The sequence below is a fragment of the Pygocentrus nattereri genome, chromosome 2, assembly GCF_015220715.1.
Source record: "Pygocentrus nattereri isolate fPygNat1 chromosome 2, fPygNat1.pri, whole genome shotgun sequence".
Taxonomy (NCBI): domain Eukaryota; kingdom Metazoa; phylum Chordata; class Actinopteri; order Characiformes; family Serrasalmidae; genus Pygocentrus; species Pygocentrus nattereri.
This window is the reverse complement of record NC_051212.1, coordinates 3,079,654-3,100,722: the sequence shown is the minus strand read 5'-3', so window position 1 is coordinate 3,100,722 and position 21,069 is coordinate 3,079,654. Positions and strand designations below refer to the sequence as shown.

General features: G+C 46.3%; 2 protein-coding genes across 2 annotated transcripts in view; both read right to left on the bottom strand.

The window, feature by feature from the left end:
- LOC108413785 (NLR family CARD domain-containing protein 3-like) overlaps positions 1 to 14,006 on the bottom strand; it is a 35,140-nt gene extending 21,134 nt beyond the window's left edge. The window contains exon 1 of the mRNA XM_037532316.1: positions 13,975 to 14,006. The gene's annotated coding sequence lies outside the window, so the exon portion shown is untranslated. The remainder of the gene's footprint in view (positions 1 to 13,974) is intronic.
- Positions 1 to 21,069, bottom strand: part of LOC108416826 (NACHT, LRR and PYD domains-containing protein 12-like) — a 578,836-nt gene that overhangs the window by 54,210 nt on the left and 503,557 nt on the right.

Below are 21,069 nucleotides of genomic sequence, written 5' to 3'. Positions count from 1 at the left end.
GTAGGGTCTCCCATGGCAAACTGGTCCTAGGTGACAGGTCAGACAAAGAGTGATCCATAATAACTCCTATGAAGACACAAAAACAGGACTTGTGTACCCTGCCCAGAACAGGGTTACCGGGGCCCCACCCTGGAGCCAGGCCTGGGGGAGGGGCTCGCCAGCGAGCGTCTGGTGGCCGGGCATTTACTCATGGTGCCCGGCCGGGCCCAGCCCAAAGGAGTTACATAAGTCCCCCCTCCCATCGACCCACCACCATTGGGAGGGGCAGTAGTAGGGGTTTGGTGCGTTGTGGATCGGGCAGTGTCCGAAGGCGTGGGCCTTGGCGTTCTGATCCTCGGTTGCTAAAACTGGCTTTTGGAACTTGGAACGTTACCTCACTGGCGGGGAAGGAGCCTGAGTTGGTGCGCGAGGTTGAGAGATACCGGCTAGATATAGTCGGGCTCACCTCAACACACAGCTTGGGCTATGGGTCCAATCTCCTTGAGAGGGGCTGGACTTTATCCTTTTCTGGAGTTGCCCATGGTGAGAGGCGGCGGGCAGGTGTGGGCTTTCTCATAGCCCCTCGACTCGGTGCCTGTATGTTGGGGTTTTCTCCGGTGGACGAGAGGGTAGCTTCCCTACGCCTTCGGGTTGGGGAACGGGTCCTGACTGCTGTCTGTGCTTATGCACCGAACAGCAGTTCAGAGTACCCAGCCTTCTTAGAGTCCTTGGAAGGGGTGCTTGAAAGTGCTCCTCCTGGAGACTCTATTGTCCTACTGGGGGACTTCAACGCTCACGTGGGCAATGACAGTGAGACCTGGAGGGGTGTGATTGGGAGGAATGGCCTCTCTGATCTGAACCCGAGTGGTGTTCAGTTTTTGGACTTCTGCGCAAACCACAGTTTGTCCATCACGAACACCATGTTTGAACACAAGGATGTCCATAAGTGCACATGGCACCAGGACACCCTAGGCCGCAGTTCAATGATTGACTTTGTAGTCGTGTCATCGGACCTGCGGCCATGTGTTTTGGACACTCGGGTAAAGAGAGGAGCTGAGCTGTCAACTGATCACCACCTGGTGGTGAGTTGGATCAGGTGGTGGGGGAAGATGCCGGTCAGACCAGGCAAGCCCAAACGCATAGTGAGGGTTTGCTGGGAACGTCTAGCAGAAGAACCTGTCAGATTGATCTTCAACTCACACCTCTGTCAGAACTTTGACCAGATATTGGGGGAGGTGGGGGACATTGACTCAGAATGTGCCATATTCCGTTCCTCCATTGCTGAAGCGGCTAACTGTAGCTGTGGCCGTAAGGTAGTTGGTGCCTGTCGGGGCGGTAATCCTCGAACCCGGTGGTGGACACCCCAGGTGAGAGATGCCGTCAAGCTGAAGAAGGAGTCCTACCGGGCATGGTTGGCCTGTGGGACACCAGAGGCAGCTGGCAGGTATCGACAGGCCAAGCAATCTGCGGCTTCAGTTGTTGCCAAGGCAAAAACCCGTGTATGGGAGGAGTTTGGTGAGGCCTTGGAAAGTGACTAAGTCGGCTCCGAAAAGATTCTGGCAAACCGTCAGGCGACTCAGAAGGGGAAAGCAGTGTGCCACTAGTACTGTATATAGTGGAGATGGTGTGCTGCTGACTTCGACTGAAGACGTCATTGGGCGGTGGAAGGAATACTTTGAGGACCTTCTCAATCCCACCGACACGTTCTCCAGTGAGGAGGCTGAGTCTGGGGACATGGGAATAGGCTTGTCCATTACTGAGGCCGAAGTCGCTAAGGTAGTTAAGAAGCTCCTTGGTGGCAAGGCTCCAGGGGTGGATGAGATCCGCCCTGAGTTCCTCAAGGCTCTGGATGTTGTGGGGCTGTCTTGGCTGACACGCCTTTTCAACATTGCGTGGACATCGGGGGCGGTGCCACTGGATTGGCAGACTGGGGGGGTGGTGCCTCTTTTTAAAAAAGGGGACCGGAGGGTGTGTTCCAACTACAGGGGAATCACACTCCTCAGCCTCCCTGGCAAGGTCTATGCAGGGGTACTGGAGAAGAGAGTCCGGCTTATAGTCGATCCTCGGATCCAGGAGGAACAGTGCGGGTTCCGCCCTGGTCGTGGAACACTGGACCAACTCTTCACCCTCTCCAGGATTCTGGAGCGTTCATGGGAGTTTGCCCAACCAGTCCACATGTGCTTTGTGGATCTGGAGAAGGCATTCGACTGTGTTCCCCGGGGTATTCTGTGGGAGGTGCTTCGGGAGTACGGGGTACATGGCTCTTTGCTATGAGCCATTCAGGCCCTGTACAAACAAAGCTGGAGTTTGGTTCGCATAGCCGGCAATAAGTCAGACTCGTTCCCAGTGAGAGTTGGACTCTGTCAGGGCTGCCCTTTGTCACCGATTCTATTCATAATTTTTATGGATAGAATTTCTAGGCGCAGTCAAGGGATGGAGGGTGTCCGGTTTGGTGACCTCAGGGTCACATCACTGCTGTTTGCAGATGATGTGGTCCTATGGGGGACATCAGGCCGTGAACTTCAGCTTTCGCTGGATCGGTTTGCAGCCGAGTGTGAAGCGGCTGGGATGAGAATCAGTACTTCTAAATCCGAGACCATGGTTCTCAGGCGGAAAAGGGTGGAGAGCCCTCTCTGGGTCGGGGATAGGCTCTTGCCTCAAGTGGAGGAGTTCAAATATCTCGGGGTCTTGTTCACGAGTGATGGTACAAGGGAGCGGGAGATTGACAGGCAGATTGGTGCTGGGTCAGCAGTGATGCGGGCTCTTTACCACAACAGACCGGTAAAGAAAGAGCTGAGCCATAAGGCAAGGCTCTCGATTTACCGGTCGATCTACGTTCCCACCCTCACCTATGGTCATGAGCTTTGGGTAATGACCGAAAGAATAAGATCGCGAATACAAGCGGCCGAAATGAGTTTCCTCCGCAGGGTGTCTGGACTCTCCCTTAGAGATAGGGTGAGAAGTTCAGACATCTGGGAGGGACTCAGAGTAGAGCCGCTGCTTCTTCACGTCGAGAGGAGCCAGCTGAGGTGGTTCGGGCATCTGGTTAGGATGCCTCCTGGACGCCTCCCTCGGGAGGTGTCACAAGCGAGTCCACCTGGGAGGAGACCTCAGGGAAGACCCAGGACACGCTGGCGCGACTATATCGCTCAGCTGGCTTGAAAGCGCCTCGGAATCCCCCTTGGAGAGCTGGTGGAAGTGGCTGGGGAAAGGGAGGTCTGGGCTTCATTGCTTAGGATGCTGCCCCCGCGACCCGGACCCCGGACAAGTGGAAGATAATGGATGGATGGATGGATGGAAAAACTTTTCAAGATGGGTGGTGACCATTTTGAAGTTGGCCATTTTGGATCCAACTTTAGTTTTTTCAATGGGAAGAGGGTCGTGTGACACATCAGACTTACTAAGAATTTCACAAGAAAAACAATGGTGTGCTTGGTTTTAACGTAACGTTATTTTCACGAGTTATTTACAAGTTTCTGACCACTTATAAAATGTGTTCAAAGTGCTGCCCATTGTGTTGGATTGTCAACGCAATATTGCACATTCAAATACTTTCTGAACATATGGAAATTAAACATGAGCTGCATGTAGCATATAAACCAGAACACTTGAATAGGTATAGTGTAATTAATCCCTTTAACACACTGGAGAAATCCACAAGCAATGCAGCTACATAGGTACAATGCAGAACAAGGTGCAAAGATGCAAATTCCCAATCACGCAGCACCATGGTGCAACCACGCCATCAATGTAAACACAATTAAATGTGATCATCTTAAACATTTCTAGTCCAAAAACAATAATATTGCATGAGGAGGTGCTAAATTACTTACAGATAATGCTTTCCGTAAAGCAACGAAAATGGATGGATACAGATTTAGGCACACTTCAAACATGTGTACTTCTATCCAGCACAACTGACTATCAAACGTCCATTTCCTGCTTGCTGGCTCACTGGCATTTTCATTGGCTATTGCAACACATAAAATGAACACCAAGACAACAGCACCCTCTGCTGGCGAGGAGTAACATCTGCCAGAACACTCCCCGCCTGACATCAACAGGATGTCACAATCATATTATCTTCCTTTAGTCTTTGTCCTTGGTGTCTGGCAGGAGGAGCACGATATCAGTTATGGGTCGCAAGAAGGTTTTACACATTCCTCCTGAAGCAATCTTGACTTCAACTTTCCTCACCTTCCCATCATGACCAGGGAAGGTTTTGACCACCACGCCCATTGGCCAGTGACTCCGCTTAACCTGTCCTTCCTTTAGCAGCACAAGGTCCCCTTCCTGAAGATTAGGCTTTTCTGAGTGCCATTTCCTTCGACCTTGCAAGGTGGAGAGGTATTGGTTCTTCCAACGATGCCAAAACACACTAGAAAGGTTTTGCACCCGCCTCCACTGGCGTTTGTACAGGTCGCTTTTGTTGAAATCGCCAGGGGGAGTGGCTGGAACTCCAACCTTTTGAGTAAGAAGGGTTGCTGGTGTCAAGATGAGTGGATAGCTTGGATCAGTGGATACTGGGACCAGGGGTCGTGAATTGACAATGGCTGTAGCCTCTGCTAAAAAGGTAGTTAACCCCTCATGGGTCAAATGATTGGTCGTGATGCCTGTAAGCATCGAGTCAAGTATGCGCCTTGTCACACCAATCATGCGTTCCCAGCTACCTCCCATGTGCGAGGCATGAGGTGGGTTGAACATCCAAGTGCATCCATTGTCATCCAAGAACCTCTGTATGGCTTCATCGTTACAGTGTCTTGAGTCAATACCAAGCTCCTTGCATGCCCCTAAGAAATTGGTCCCACAGTCAGACCTCAACTGTTTGACAGGGCCACGGATGGAGAGAAACCTCCGCATCGCGTTGATGAAACTTGAGGACTCCATAGACTCAACCACCTCAATGTGTATGGCTCTGGTGCTCATACAACTGAAGATGACTGCCCACCGTTTACTGTTGGCACAGCCTCCTCGAGTTCGACGGGAAGTGACTGTCCAAGGTCCGAATACATCCACTCCAACATAAGTGAATGGAGGGTCTGTGCTCAGACGGTCAATTGGCATGTCTGCCATCCTTTGTGTTTCTGTACTCGAACGTAGCTTGCGGCAAGTCACACAGCCATGAATTACTGCACTGATGCATTGCTTTGCACCGATGACCCATAGCCCAGCTGACCTTACTGCACCCTCAGTGAAATGCCCTCCTTGATGGCGTACTTGCAGATGATAGTGGCGTACTAAAAGGATTGTTACGTGATGACGACGAGGGACAATGAGTGGGTTTCTTTCATCACTCTGAAGATCAGCGAGTGACAGCCGGCCTCCAACTCTGAGGCATCCCGCATCGTCCAGGTAAGGAGACAACTTACTGAGGTGGCTCTGTTTAGGGATAGCTTTCTTTGCTCAAATATGGGCAAAGACTTCAGGAAAGGCCTTGTATTGAAGACTTCGTATGATGACGCTCTTAGCCTTTGCAAGATCCTCTGGATGGGATCCTTTGCATATGTGCCAGCCTCGACAACTGCTCCTGCTGTTTTTCTGCTTGAAGGTGTTAGCTATGTGGATCAGCCTTGATATGGCTCTTACAAGAGATCTCCAGGATGAGAAAGATTCAAAACGTCTTGGATCCAAGGGAGATTCTACGATCTGAGTGGCACAAGATGTCACTAGAGGGCGGACTTCTGGGTCAGAGTTCGGATTGACCAAGTTGAAGGACGATTCCACGTGAGTCCCAACCTTTTCTGGGTTCAACAGGAAGTCCGGTCCCTTAAGCCACATGCTTGATATCAAGGTGTTCGCAGGGATTGACTTTGAAGCCTGGTCCGCTGGGTTCATGTTTGTGGGAACATAGTTCCATTGTTCTGGTGAGGATGACTTCCTGATTCTCTGCACACGGTTGCTTACATAAACATAAAATCTTCTCGACTCATTGCGAATGTATCCAAGGACAACTTTACTGTCGGAAAAGAACTTCACATCCATCTCTTCTATGAGCACATCTGCAATTTCCACAGCCAGAACAGCTGAGCAGAGCTTGAGTCTGGGAACTGTTACCTCTGGTAGTGGTGCTAGCTTGGCCTTGCCAAACACAAATCCGAGTTCACTCTTTCCTTCTGCGTTCTTGACCTTGATATAGGCCACGGCAGCAATGGCTTGAGTGGCATCGCAGAAAATGCAAAGCTCCCTGATTGTGGAACTGCTGAGAGAGATGGAAGTGTACATCCTTGGGATTCTGACATGTTCTAGATCCTTAAGGGGGTTTTTCCACTCACACCATTCTTTGAGCTTCTTCTCAGGAAGTGGGTCATCCCACTGACAAGACTCTGTGGTAAGCTCTCTCAACAAAGCCTTGCCTCGGATTCCAACAGGAGCTGCGAACCCAAGAGGATCATACAGACTATTTATGGTCGACAACACCCCCCTGCGAGTATAGGGCTTCTCCGTGGCAGACACTTGGAAAGTGAACTCATCTGTAGCAACATCCCAGCTTATACCCAGACTTCGTTGCATGGGTGGGAAGTCCGTTCCTAGATCAAGATCCTTTAGTCCCTTTGCGAGGTCCTCCTTGGGGAATGCCTTCATCACATTTATGCTGTTGGAAGCAAACTTGTGCAGTGTCAAATTTGATGCTGCCAGGGTTTTTTGGGCCCTCCTGAGAGCATCAATGGCCTCATCACAAGTTGGAAACGAAATAAGACCATCGTCGACATAGAAATGTCGTCCAACAAGGCGCCTTGTCCTGACATCATCATCCTCATGATCAACAGATGCTCTTCTGAGCCCATAGATTGCGACAGCAGGTGATGGACTGTTGCCGAACACATGCACTCTCATGCGGTACTCTGTTATAGACTCCTTCATGTTGTTGTTTCGGTGCCAAAGGAAGCGCAGGAAGTTCCTATGATCTTCTCGCACTAAGAAACAATGGAACATCTGCTTGATATCGGCGGTGACTGCCACTTGTTCCTTGCGGAACTGCATCAGCACACCAATCAGGGTATTGTTAAGATTTGGACCTGTGAGAAGTACGTCATTCAGAGACAGCCCATGGTGTCGTGCGCTAGAGTCAAAGACCACCCTTATCTGGTCTGGCTTATAAGGGTGGTAAACTCCAAAGAAAGGCAGGTACCAGCACTCCTCTTGTTCGTTCAGTGGTGGTGCTGGTTCCGCATGTCCGTTATCAAATATGTTTTGCATAAAATCCACAAAATGTTTTTTCATTACAGGTCGCTTCTTCAGCATGCGACAAACTGAGGTGAGGCATTGGATGGCTTGCTGTTTATTGTTGGGAAGGTGTGGTCTGGGTGAGCGGAATGGCAGTGGAGCCACCCAACTGTTTGTATCTTCCTGGTAGACTTCATTCTCCATTATCTGCAGGAAGGCTTGCTCCTCGATTGAGTAAGAAGGTTTTTCATCTGCACTTGTTTGTATGAAAACAGTTTCTCCCATGGCGTTGGCCTCCTCAAGTCCAATTCTTTGTCCAAAATTGGGGCAGTTAGTTTTGTGATGACTTTGACAGCTGAAGTTTTCCTTCACCTGGATGCTGTTTTGACATGGGAAGAGGTAGCTTGGTTGCCCGTTGTCCAAGATGCTTGTCTTGAGAACATTTATCTCAGTGGGTCTGCGAGCTCTGTCAAGACAGACGTCTCCCACTATAACCCACCCCAGAGCGAGCCTCTGCGCGAATGGAGCATTTGGAGGGCCATTTCATTGATCAAGCACTTTGTGGGCCTGAATAATGTCCCTGCCTAGTAACAGCAGAATGTCTGCCTGGGGATCAAGTGCTGGAAGCTCTGCAGCAATGTCTCTGAGGTGAGAATGATAGAGAGCTGCCTCAGGGGTTGGGATTTCATTATGATTGTCAGGGAGCATGTCACATTCAATGAGCGTGGGCAGGCGCAGACTGCATCGGCCATCCAGTGATTGCACAGTAAAGTGAGTCGCTCTTCTTCCAGTCACCTCCAAAACTCCTGCACAAGTCTTAATGTATGGGGAAGAGTTCTTGGTAATGGCAAATGTGTCAAAAAGTGAAGATCTAGCCAGAGACTTATTGCTTTGGTCATCAAGGACTGCATAAGTTCTCAGTTTCTTATCGCGGTGGCCTTGTGGGTAGACGTTGATGAGGCAAATCTTAGCACATGACCGCCCGATGGACTTATCTCCACATACCTCTGTGCATATGGAGGTGGCTGTGGGTAAAGTTGACTCTCCCTCCCCGCCATGATCGGAGTCGGGGTCTGCAGCTGTGCGTCTTTTCCATGGTGCAGGACCGGCATGGAGAGCGGTGATATGTGAATCGCTGCCACACTCCACACAGTGTATTTCTGCCTTACAGTTCTTAGCCTGGTGGCTGGAGGAGGCACAGCATCGGAAGCATATCTAGTTCTGTTTCAGGTAAGCCTTACGTTCTTCCAAGGCCTTCTCCCGGAATGCTCTACATTTTTTGAGCGCATGAGGCTTTTTGTGGATAGGACACTCTTTATCGGGATCCCAGACCCTCCTTTCGACGCTTTGTTCATGATTAACCACTTCCATCCTGTTGACAGAAACAGACATCCTTGTCCTTTCACGCCTCCCCAGATAACTCTCCCTTTTGGGGGTCTCGATGGTTTGAGGAGCAGAGGACCTGAAGCTGGGGTCGTTTCTCATACTGGCTTCGTTTCTAATGAAGGCAGCAAAAACGGAGAAAGGAGGGAATGACACGAGATCCTCTTGCTTGTATCTTGTTCCATGTGTCATCCATTTTTCCTGCAGGCCAAACGGAAGTTTATCGACTATGGGATGGATTCCACGTGTGGTATCGAGGTAAAGTAAGCCTGGTATGTAGCCTTCACCTTTGGCAGAGTCTATCTCCAAAAGAAGGTCCCCTAAGTCACGCAGTAGACGGGGGTCCTTATTCGTGATTCGGGGGAAACGCTCAAGCTTATCGAAGAGAGCCCTTTCCAAGGCTTCGGGAGAGCCGTAACACTCTTGCAACCTCTCCCACACTTTAGCAAGTCCAAAGGATGGATTGTTGATGTGCGCATGTTTGAATTTTCTTGTGAGGCCTGCTGAGGTTTACTGCATGGCGCTGTTTGATGCACCTCGACACCTGGGGATGGCCGAGGGGCACCAAAGTTCCCACGGCTCCGAGGTAGGGGGGTGTATGGTGTAATACTGGGGGCTGATGAGTCACCCGCGAACATGGGTGGAAGATATGTGGGAGACACTGGCATGTCAGGAGGTTTTGCATCTTCAATTCGTGTTGTTTTAAACCTATAGTTTTGTTTTTTCACATACTCACTGGTACGTTGTGAGTTATCGCACATCTGACGGAGATCTCCACTTAAGCGACCTACCTCCATTTCACTCGCTGCAGCCTCATAAACATTTGCTTCAGCGAGGGCTGCCTCTGCATTGCGTTCCTTATGAAGTGCATCCAAGGTGGCCTCAAGACGTGTTTCTTCTACTTTGAGCTGCGCTTGCTTAACTCTCACTTCAATTTCTTTCTGAGCAAAGGCGGCTTTTGCTCGTGCTGCCTCTGCTTTGACTCGTGCGTTGAGTGCAGCAATGCTGGCCAATGACCCGTTAGAGCCCTTTGATGATTTCGAAGCATGGGTAAAGGCTGACATGGCATCATCTCCTGGCTGAGACATGTTCAGGTTCTGGGTGTGGCTGGCATGTGTATCCGTCTGAGATTTGTTGCCATGGATTAATATCTTTTCACTGTTCTGCTCTCACTGTTCAACCTGAACGCAGCTAAGCAGGCAGATAAACTCTTCGACAAATGACAGGCGTATGGTCTTTATTATTGAGACACTTTCCTTCGAATGATGACAGAGTGAAACTGTAACAAATTATAAAACACTTTCAGATGCTTGCTTGAAGTGTGAATATTGCACATTCAAATACTTTCTGAACATATGGAAATTAAACATGAGCTGCATGTAGCATATAAACCAGAACACTTGAATAGGTATAGTGTAATTAATCCCTTTAACACACTGGAGAAATCCACAAGCAATGCAGCTACATAGGTACAATGCAGAACAAGGTGCAAAGATGCAAATTCCCAATCACGCAGCACCATGGTGCAACCACGCCATCAATGTAAACACAATTAAATGTGATCATCTTAAACATTTCTAGTCCAAAAACAATAATATTGCATGAGGAGGTGCTAATAAGTAATATTACTTACAGATAATGCTTTCCGTAAAGCAACGAAAATGGATGGATACAGATTTAGGCACACTTCAAACATGTGTACTTCTATCCAGCACAACTGACTATTTCCTGTCCATTTCCTGCTTGCTGGCTCACTGGCATTTTCATTGGCTATTGCAACACATAAAATGAACACCAAGACAACAGCACCCTCTGCTGGCGAGGAGTAACATCCGCCAGAACAGGGCCATTAAACTGGCCCACGACGACCAATCCACTTTCCAGGAAACTGTTCATCTAGGAAGGCTCGGACCTGGTCAGAAACTTGTAAATAACTCATGAAAGAATAAAGTTCCGTTAAAACCAAGCACACCATTGTTTTTCTTGAGAAATTCTTAATAAGTTTCATGTGTCACATGACCCTCTTCCTATTGAAAAAACTAAAGTTGGATCCAAAATGGCCACCATGGTCACCACCCATCTTGAAAAGTTTTGACCAACCATTCCCATTTTATTTAGGTGTATCCATATAAATGGCCCATCCTGTATATACAAACAGAGATCATGAGAACAGGTGAAGGCAGTCAGAACTCAGAGGAAGAGGGCCTGTGTAATTGGCTGTGATTGGTTTGTGTTGGGCTTGTGACTCTGATGTCAGAACCAAATGAATCATGGGAGGTGGAGTTTACAGGATGGGTGGAGACTTCAGAGGAACCAGGTGATATGATAGAGGCATTTGTCGGGCATGTAAAGGTCCTGGGCTCTGTCACGCTACCTGGTGCCTTCAAAGTGAAATGTTTGTAATGTTTTCGGGAATATATGCTGAATTTATTCAATATTTGAAGATTTAAATATATGCCAATTTGGGCTGGGCGATAAAACAATAACGATAGTAATCATGATGCAACTTTCCTTAATAGAGTGACAAGAAAGGTGTGATAACTTTTTGATATAATACATCATTCTCACACTTCCATGTTCTAGAGACAGCCCTGGTGGAGTTTTCTACTGCAACTGCCATCACCAGGAGATTTTTTCAAAGATTAGAGAGGGGGGCCACGAGTAAAATGAGTGTTTAGCAATGTCTGAAACATGGAGTTATACATTCCTTGTTTGAGTGGAGCGACCGGCGATCTGTTCTTCTGTGACCAAGCGTGAGTGACGAGATAATTGGTGTAGCTGTACTGACCTACAGTGAACTCACCTCTTTCTGTACATCCTCACAAGCTTTAGCTGCGTTAAATCACATCTGCTCCTCACAACTACATCACTGTTACAGAGCTCAGTCATGTTTTAGTATTAATGCATTCCCAAGCAACGAAAGTGAAAGAAACAAGTGGTTCATGTGAGTTACAGCCTGATTTAAACCAAAGTAAACCAAGGAAGCTGTGAGGCACTGGAAAGCGGGGGAGTGCTATCATCCCAGCCTAGCTGTTTTTAGTAGCTGGCTAACTTGAACCTGTGCTCCATTACTCACACAACGCGGCAAACTGATGACTGTTTAGCAGAGCGAGTGCGGTTAAGGAAACCAGAAGACGCTGGGTGGAGCTGCAGTGTGCTGGCTGTGGGAGAAAAGGTTTAAAGCACAGGACAGAGATTTTGGTGCGTGGAGATCTTTTCAGCAGGTCAGCAGGTCAGTTTGCCTACATGATCCGTGTTAGCTGTGGAAAGCGATAAGGCAGCTCCTTAATAGTGTGAGGGGTAGAAGCATAGGGCAAAAGGTGAGACCGTTAGGTTGAAAATGGTCGTTTAATTGTAGCGACTTTTATAGCGTCCATGTCCGCCAGTGGCTCTGTACCGGCAAGAGGGGGCTTTTATTTTGACACTTGCGTTTTGATTGATCTCGGCTTCACCCGCTATATAGTCTTGCGCAGGGAGAACGAAGCATCGTTTGATCTCGTGGAGGCAAATCTGAGCTCGGCGTCGGGAAGATCCGTGACGCTGTATGTTGCTAACTTGCGTTTTAAACTTTTGGGGAAGACCATAGGAACGTGACTGAGCCTGCTGGCGCCGTGTGTGTGCGAGAAGCCCACATTTACACAGGTACGGTTGGTTTTCCGTTTAAATGCTCTGTAAATGCCGGCAGTTATGGTATGTATTACTGTCGTAGTATTGTCAGGTATTGGTGGTTTTTATTAATAGTAACCACAGGAGGTCCCAGTTTAGTGTATTAACGATGGTTTGTTTATTCATTTTAAAGGGAGAGTGGGGGGCTTTCTGAATCAGCAGTGTGGCGTGGCAGATATTTGTGTGAGCCCCTGGGGATATCTGGAAGTACTACAAAGTGAAGTTGCGCTGTGCATCCCACCTGCTACAGTTAACCGGTCTGCAACAATAGCCACTGTTTTCTTCTTCCCCTTTTTTTTTTTTATCTCTGCATTACATCATTTTAAATAGTTAATAAAGGAATATTTTAGTATATTATTGGGAGGCTTTTTGGCCCAGGGCAGCCCTTAGTATTCTACCTCTGGTTCATCTGGTGCCTTTTTAATTTAGGAAGGACGGTTAGGAAGAGCACGCTGAAAGGTAGAGGATATTCAGCCCATTTAAGCCGGGTTTCTGTCCCACCTAATATTGAAGGTTGCTGTGTCACGCTTGGTTTATTTTGATTTGATTAGTGTGGGTAATTGGAAGTTTGTTTTATTTATTTATTTATTTATTTATTTATTTATTTGATTGTCTACTGAATTAATTTAATTGCAGTGTGTAACTTAGTATGGGGGGTTGAACCCAGGCTGGTATTGTGGTTCCTTTTTATGCATGGTTATTCTACCATTAGTAATTAATAATCCATCGAGGCCCAGATTGTGCTAGGGTGATGTGATTTTAGAAGTGGGTCTGATATCGCTATGATGTGTGTATCTGTCAAATCTTCTATCCTTAATAAACCTGGTAATATACCAGCCTCTTAACGTCTCTGCGTGCCTTATTTAGGTAATTCTTTGGGTTGGTTACCACAACAATCGAATAAGGTAGCCCTCGGGTCATAATTGTTTTAGGTTCAGTTTATCAACAGTTCATTGTAATAGGCGGAGCCGTGGTTCTTCCCGAGATGAAAGGCCTGAAAGGTTTGAGTTAAACAGGTTTAACTGTAGAGAAATGCTGTAAAGCTGGATTTACTGAATGTTTGTTTTCTTTGTGCTGTACACATTCGAGGCTTTGGCAGGCCGGAAAAGTATTTAAGCCAGGTCCATTCAAATCTGCATGTTTGTTTGTTTTCTTTCCTTGGTGAATTCAGACGGCTGTATTTTTGTGAAGGTGAGCTGAATTCCTCTCACTAATCAAATCTTCTAAATTCTGATAGAGAATAAACGGACCCAGCAGCTTTTAAGTTGTTGTCCTGTGTGTCTTCCTGGGCTACAATTTTATAAATTTGGAACTCATCCTTCGCTCTATTGAGGGGTTTTACCCTTTCATATCAGCTTAGATGCTCGGCCTTTAAAGTCATAGGAAGTGTGAAAAACAGGAAATGTGCTGTGATCTGTCAAAGTTTTAAACTATGACATCTGGGGCAGTCGTGGGCTGGAGGTTAGGGATCCAGCCTGGTGACCGGAAGGTTGCTGGTTCGATTCCCAGAGCCGACAGCACATGACTGAGGTGTCCTTGAGCGAGACACCTAACCCCCAACTGCTCCCCGGGCGCTGCGGATTGGGCTGCCCACCGCTCCGGGCAAGTGTGCTCACTGCCCCCTAGTGTGTGTGTGCTCACTAGTGTGTATGTGGTGTTTCACTTCACGGATGGGTTAAATGCGGAGGTGAAATTTCCCCGTTGTGGGACTAATAAGGGTCACTTAATCTTAATCTAATTAATTTCTCATCAGTGTAGCACTGAAAGACGCTCATTACTCACTCTGGGTCAGAGGACACGGGATCACTGTGGAGACAAGGAGGGCGTAACGTACTCAGATGGCTTGGTCCACTTTCTCCTCCTCTGGATTCAGGAGGATGCCCCATGGACTGGTCACTCTTCAGAGACACACAGCTGGGTTCTCTTTCTCCTCTGAATTTAAGAGCTGGCCCCAGGGACTGGTCACTCTTCGTAGACACAGTGCTGGGTTCTCTCTCACTGCTGAATGTAGGAGGTTCCATCGTGGATCTTATAAGCAGGGTGTTTGTGTCAGCCTGAAATCAGAACAGATGTGTTTACCCTGTCAGCTCATGTATTATCATATGAGACTGCTGGGATAGGCTCCAGCTCCCCCCCGCGACCCTGACGGAGAAGCGGCTTAGAAAATGGATGGATGGATGGATGATCTGAAAGACAATTTCAATTCACAACAGGCCCACAATAAGGCTGCCCAGTTTAAACCGTGTTTAAAAGGCTATTAATGAGGTCAAACCCCTTAAACCTCATTAATAACTACCAGCAGTACAGTCAGTTCAGTGTGTCCTGCCCTGCTGGGCGTGTGAACGAGCTCAGTATCATTTACTAACTGTCGTTAAGGCCTGGACGACGCTCGTCAGCCGTGTTCCTGAGGTAGCTTCACTCTCACAGACGTGGTTTAGATCACAGCTGTAGTGAGTTGTTCTGTAGCTGCTGCGATCAGACCTCAGCCGTTCTGTTCTGTTAGCCGCTTCATGTTGTAGTGCAGAGAAACGCCGAGCAGATGACGTTACAGTGATAAACCTGACCTGTGGTTCATTTACAGCCGCAGACCCTCTCACACACACAGTGCCCCCATATTGATGCTGCAGCATTCAGTCATCTGCCTCCCTGAGCTTCTACAGGAACTCCAGACTGACCCACACCCATAATACAGTCATAGAGAAGCGTCTCTAATATTGCTCATTTACTAACTGGTGTTCGTTTTAAGGGAAATAGCAACTAAATCAATATAAAGATGGAGAAGGACATTAATGCACCCTCACCAGTACAATAATGGGCTTAATGGGCAAAAATAAAGTGATGCCTGGAGTCACGATGAAGAACCTGAAGAAGAGAGAACACACTGTACTGTACTGTTAAACTCATCACTCACCTTGCTTTGGCTTTTCTATCAGTCAGCGTTAAACCTGTCAGCTTTATCACACGTCCACCAAACAGAGCAGCTGCTGTCCTGTTCATATACTGATACACATCTTCATAAGGGGTCTTATCCTCAGTAATAACACCCAGAACTGGAAAAAGAGGAAAGATTTAGCAGCAAACTTTATCAAAAATGGAATAAAACTCAATAAAGTAACAGCCTGATCTCTAACATAAAACCGCTCTACAACTAATCACTAATATTAATACTAATATTGATATTAATATTAACAAAAGTATTTTTCTGATAATATGAATCCTGATCACATTATTTGGAATGTATTACATTTTTAAAATTGACCATTTGTAATAAATTATTTCATTTTTGAGAATTGATGTCCAGCTCCTGATGTCATAACCATTCAATTATTTTGGAATAAAGTGGGTATTATTCAAAAGTAAGACTTGGAGTTCTGCAAGGCTCTATTTTAGGACCATTATTTCCATCCATCCATTTTTCAAGCCGCTTCCCCGTTGTTTTGTTAGGTATGTTTATGGAGGCAGACCACGGACACCAGTCATGTTTCAAGCAGCTCCGCTCTTATCTTTAATGCTGCCTGTTGCAACTGCCGGGACACCTTTCCAGTGCACAGTACTACTCAACTGGCGGATTGATCTCATAACATGACATCCCTCTTCTTTAGAAAAACACAATGAAAGAAACATAACAAACATATAGCAATGCATAACAATCAATGCTAATCTGCCCAAATAATTCTTCCTAAACCATGTGTCTAAACACTTCACACATGTAATGTCTTAAACAATGTACAGTAGAGAACTCTCTTTATTTTCAGTTGAAATATAAAGTAAAACAGTTCTTTAAACCACTAAACAGTCAATTCCAACAGTACTTATTATGTATTCTATTCCTCTATAAGTCTCTGAGGCTTCTTAACTACTCGACCACTTAATGTCTTTACTGGAGAACTTCGGAACATTTTGTCACTCATGCCCAGGTCTGAGGGCTTGTTGTGTGCGTTACTCTCTTTTGTTGCACATGAGCGTTCACTTTCAGCAATCTGTTGCTCATTACCACCGTCCATAGCAGTAGCTTCACAGCTCTGTCCATGTTTAGTTTTCATCAAAAACTTTCTGTTCCTCCTGTACTGCTGTCCATCAGGTGTTCGTACCACATATGACCTTGGGTGCTCAGTAAGTGCAGTGACTTGAGCTGGATTCCACGTTCCGTCCCGCCATATCCTGACACTGTCACCAATCTGAAGCTTCTGAAGCAGTTTAGACCCTTGGTCATAATATTCCTTCTGCTTCCTCTACCTTCGTTCCAACAGCTGCTTAACTGAGCTGGTCACTGAGCGAGGTTCCAACAACTGAGGTGGAGTTGGAAGTCTTGTTTTTGTTTGCCGTCCCATCAGTAGTTGGGCTGGTGAGGCTCCAAGGTCCTCAAGAGGGGTATTTCTCAGGTTCAGCAAGGAGAAGTATGGATCTTTACCATCTGCCTTAGCCTTTTTAAGCAAAAGCTTTACTGTCTGTACTCCTCTCTCGGCCATACCATTTGACTGTGCATGGTGGGGGCTTGTCGTTTTGTGGCAAAACTCCCACTGTGTTGCAAAGGTTTGGAATTCTCGTGAGCTAAATTGCGGCCCATTATCAGAAATCACAATATCAGGAATTCCATGTCTGGCAAATTGTGATTTGAGATGGGAAATGACTATTGCACTTTTGGTGTCTTTCCCCAACCACTCTATTTCAGTGAATTTTGAATAGTAATCCACTAATAGTAGATACTCTTGCTGGTCAAAAGTGAATAAGTCAACACCAATCTTTTGCCATGGCCTTTCTGGAACACTATGTGGATGCAGTGGTTCTTTGCTCTGGAATTTTCTATGTTGGCTGCACACCTCACAATTATTTAACATGTCAGTGATGCTCTTGGACATACCAGGCCAGAAAAGAACCTCTCTAGCTCTCCGTTTACAGCTTTCTATGCCCAAATGACTTTGAATTCTGCTGAGCATTTCTGATCTCATTGCTGCTGGAACAAGGATTTGTTGCCCTTTAAACAGAATTCCATTCATCACTGAAATTTCCTCTCTGTAGTTCCAGTATTCTTGTATTTCTCTTGCAACCTGGCTCCTTTGTTCAGGCCAGCCATTCAGTACTGTCTCTGTCAATTTTTTCAGTTTCTCATCTTTTTCACATTCTTTTTTTGAACTCACACAACTTCTCACCTGATACAGGTAGATTTGTCATAATCATGTGCACCTGGGCTTCTGTTTCAGCATCTGGCACATCAGTCTGTGGTAAGTATGCCCTGGACAAGGCATCTGCTACCTGCATTTCTTTTCCAGGTTTATACTGGACTCTGTATAGCTGGTATCTGTGTAGTCTCATTAGCAACCTCTGAATTCTCGCTGGAGCCCTGGTTAGTGGCTTTTTCATGATTGCCTCCAGAGGTTTATGGTCTGTTTGTACGTTGATCTCTCTTCCATACACAAACTGGTGAAAGCGTTCTACTCCAAACACTATTGCTAGCATTTCTTTTTCTATTTGTGCATAGCGTTGTTCAGTCTCTGTCAGTGCACGTGATGCGTAGGCTACTGGTCTGTCTTCTTGGAGCAGGACTGCTCCCAGTCCACATTTTGAAGCATCTACGGAAACTGTCACTGGCAGACTGACATCATAGTACTTGAGTACAGGGGCCTCTGTCAACATAGTTTTCAACTTTTCAAATGCCTGTTGATGTTTAGCTTACCATTGCCACATAGCATCATCTCTATTAAGCTCATAGCTCATATTAAGCTATAGTGGCTCCATATGCTGTGACATGTTTGGAATGAATTTGGCTAGAAATGTGACCATGCCTAGGAATCTTTCTACATCTTTTTTGCATTCAGGGGTCGGCATTTTCCTTATTGCCTCTATCTTGCTTGGATCTGGTTTCAAGCCATCTTTGGAGAGAATATGGCCAAGATATTTGATCTCCTCAAGACCAATCTTGCACTTTTCCTTGTTTAGTCTGAAGTTCTTCACTCTGGACCTTTCTAGCACTTGTCTTAACCTTTGGTCATGTTGCTCTATGGTTGCTCCCCAGACCAATATATCATCAGTATATGTCTCAACACCGTCTATGCCCTCAAACAACTGCTTTACAGTCCTGTGGAAGACTTCAGGTGCGAATTGATCCCAAACGGGAGACGCAAAAATCGGTACCGGCCAAAGGGAGTGTTAAAAGTACAGAGGTGAGAGCTGGCATTGTCAAGCTTAAGCTGCCAAAACCCTGAGCTTGCATCAAGCACTGAGAAATATTTTGCTTTAGCGAGTCTGCATGTTATTTCCTCTACGGTGGGTAGTTGGTAATGCTCTCTCATTACTGCTGTGTTTAGATCCCGTGGATCTAAACAGATCCTCAAGTTCCCATTGGTCTTCTCCACAATCACAAAGGGATTAACCCACTGTGTCGGTTCATCAATCTTTGGAATGATTTTCATTTTTTCCATCCTTTTTAACTCAGTTTTGAGTTTTTCTCTCAGTGTGACCGGAATTTTCCTAGGTGGGTGAACTTTAGGTGCCACTTTTTCATCCACTTTAATTGTGTGCTCTCCATCCAGGCAACCAATACCCACAAACACATCAGCATATTCCTTGAAAATGTCTCCCGAGACACTTTTGTTCAGCATCTGAACTCTCTGAATGAGTTTCATTTCCACACAGGTTTGGATTCCCAGTATTGGAGTTACATCATTTTTTGCCACCATAAACTGTATGACATGCCTTTTATTTTTATGTCGCACTCTAAATTGCATTTTCCTTTTAGGTGAATTTTGTCTCCTGTGTAGGTGGACACCTTCACGTTTGTGCTTCTCAGCAAGTTCTTTTTTCCTAGTCTCTGCAGTAAGGAGTAAGGAATTACATTTGCCTGACCACCAGAATCTAATTTGAAATGAACATTGCTGCGTTCAATTTTCAAACTGATAGTCCACTCCTCATTCTCAACTGCCGGGACAACTTTCCAGTGCACAGTACTACTCAACTGGCAGATTGATCTCATAACATGACACCCGTCAGGGTCGCGGGGGGGTGCTGGAGCCTATCCCATCAGTCATCGGGCGGAAGGCAGGATGCACCCTGGACAGGTCTCCAGTCCATCACGGGGCAGGACCATTATTATTTATTATAAATTATACGTGTTACTGTTAGGCACAGGTATAAGTATCCATGGCATTCAGTTTCATTGTTATGCAGACGATACGCAGAGCCTGATGACAAACACAGATTAAAGAAAATAGAGCACTGTATAAAAGACGTGAAATGCTGGATGTTACGGAACTTCCTCCTACTAAACAGTAACAAAACAGAGGTTCTCCTTCTGGGTCCAAAAGTGGAAAGAAATAAATGATCAGATTTCATTTTAAATCTCTCTGACTTTCCAGTTACACCCGGTTCAGCAGCAAAAAATTCATATCAGTCCAGTTCAATCATCACTTCATTGACTGCTTGTTAAATTCCGTATTGATTATATTCTTTTATTGACGTATAAAGCCCTACACAGGCTCACTCCTCAGTACATGCAAGACCTTATTTCTCTACAGTTAAACCTGTTTAACTCAAACTTTTCAGGCCTTTCATCTCGGGAAGAACCGCGGCTCCGCCTTTCACCGCCACACAGTTTGGAGCTCGGAGGAGGAGTTTAGTCCGGTTCTGAGTTCAGATTAAAACGGGTTTAAACCAAGAGGAAACACAAGCAGCCGGTCCTGCTTTGATCTCCAGCCGATCTTCCTCATTTCTCGGATTAATAATCTCACCGTGTTGAATCCACAGCGCTGATGTGTGAAATCCTCTCTCGGGCTCAGACGCCGACCTGCTGCTGTTCCTCTACCTGTCCAGGTGAGCTGCTTTCGGTTTGGTCTTCTCTGAGGAGGTGGAGCTCAGATCACCGAGGTCCACTCAACTTTCCTTTACAGATGATTCCTGAAACTGAGGATGAGCTGGTCAGTTCCCAGAGGCCCCTGCGGGAATCCGCATGGTCCCCATAGTTTCTGCCCTGATAGCACATATACATCTCAGAGCCGTCTGCTGGATGTAACGCAGTTCGTCTGGAGAGCGTGTTTAATAGCGCGTGAGCTCATCGGCAGTTCGTCTCTGATGCGTCTCTGGTGGATCGTGAAAGACCTTCAGCTGCTGCGCTCCAGACCTTTCTGGCTGCGTCATAATCCCGCCTGCGTCTCGGAGACGCCTCTGAGATCTCTCCTAGACTATTTACTAGAGCGTTTATTCATCTGCAGGACGTCTTTTAAACATCGGGCTTGGATGCCAAAATCACGGTCATACGCTGCGCTGCAGACTGAAATGTACAGTCTACCTAAAATGCAGCATCTGAGCGGAACTGAATGTGTGACATTTAGAATCAAACCTTCTCACATAAATTACCCTCAAAGCTAGATTTGATATTCTTCTTCCTCCCTGAGTTAAAGATATAAAACATACAAGCAGAGAGATCGTATGAGCCATTAAGAAGCCTAAAGACTCAAACACTAATCTACGCTGGAAAAATGATGTATAGAAATGATGCTGTATTATTTTGTGATTAATTAATATTATTATTAATATTATTACCCCAAAACAAAATTATGTCAAAGGGATTTTAACATGTTTATTCAACAGAAAATGAACAATAGAGTAAAGAATGCAACAAACATGTGGAATTAAGGAGATAAAAGCTGAGCGTCTTGCTGGAGCCAGGCGGAGGAAGTCCTTTAGGCATTTTCAGCCTCTGATTCCGTGGGAGCTGGTAGCGCTGGGTTCTTCACTGCGGCAGCTGTGTGTCAAAATGTAGAACATTATTACTGTTCTTCTTATTAAAGAGGCATAAGGACTATACATTTATCAGCCGTATGACACTGAATAAATGGAACTGCCTGTGAGAAATAAATAATCTACCGTCTCTGTTATTAGGCC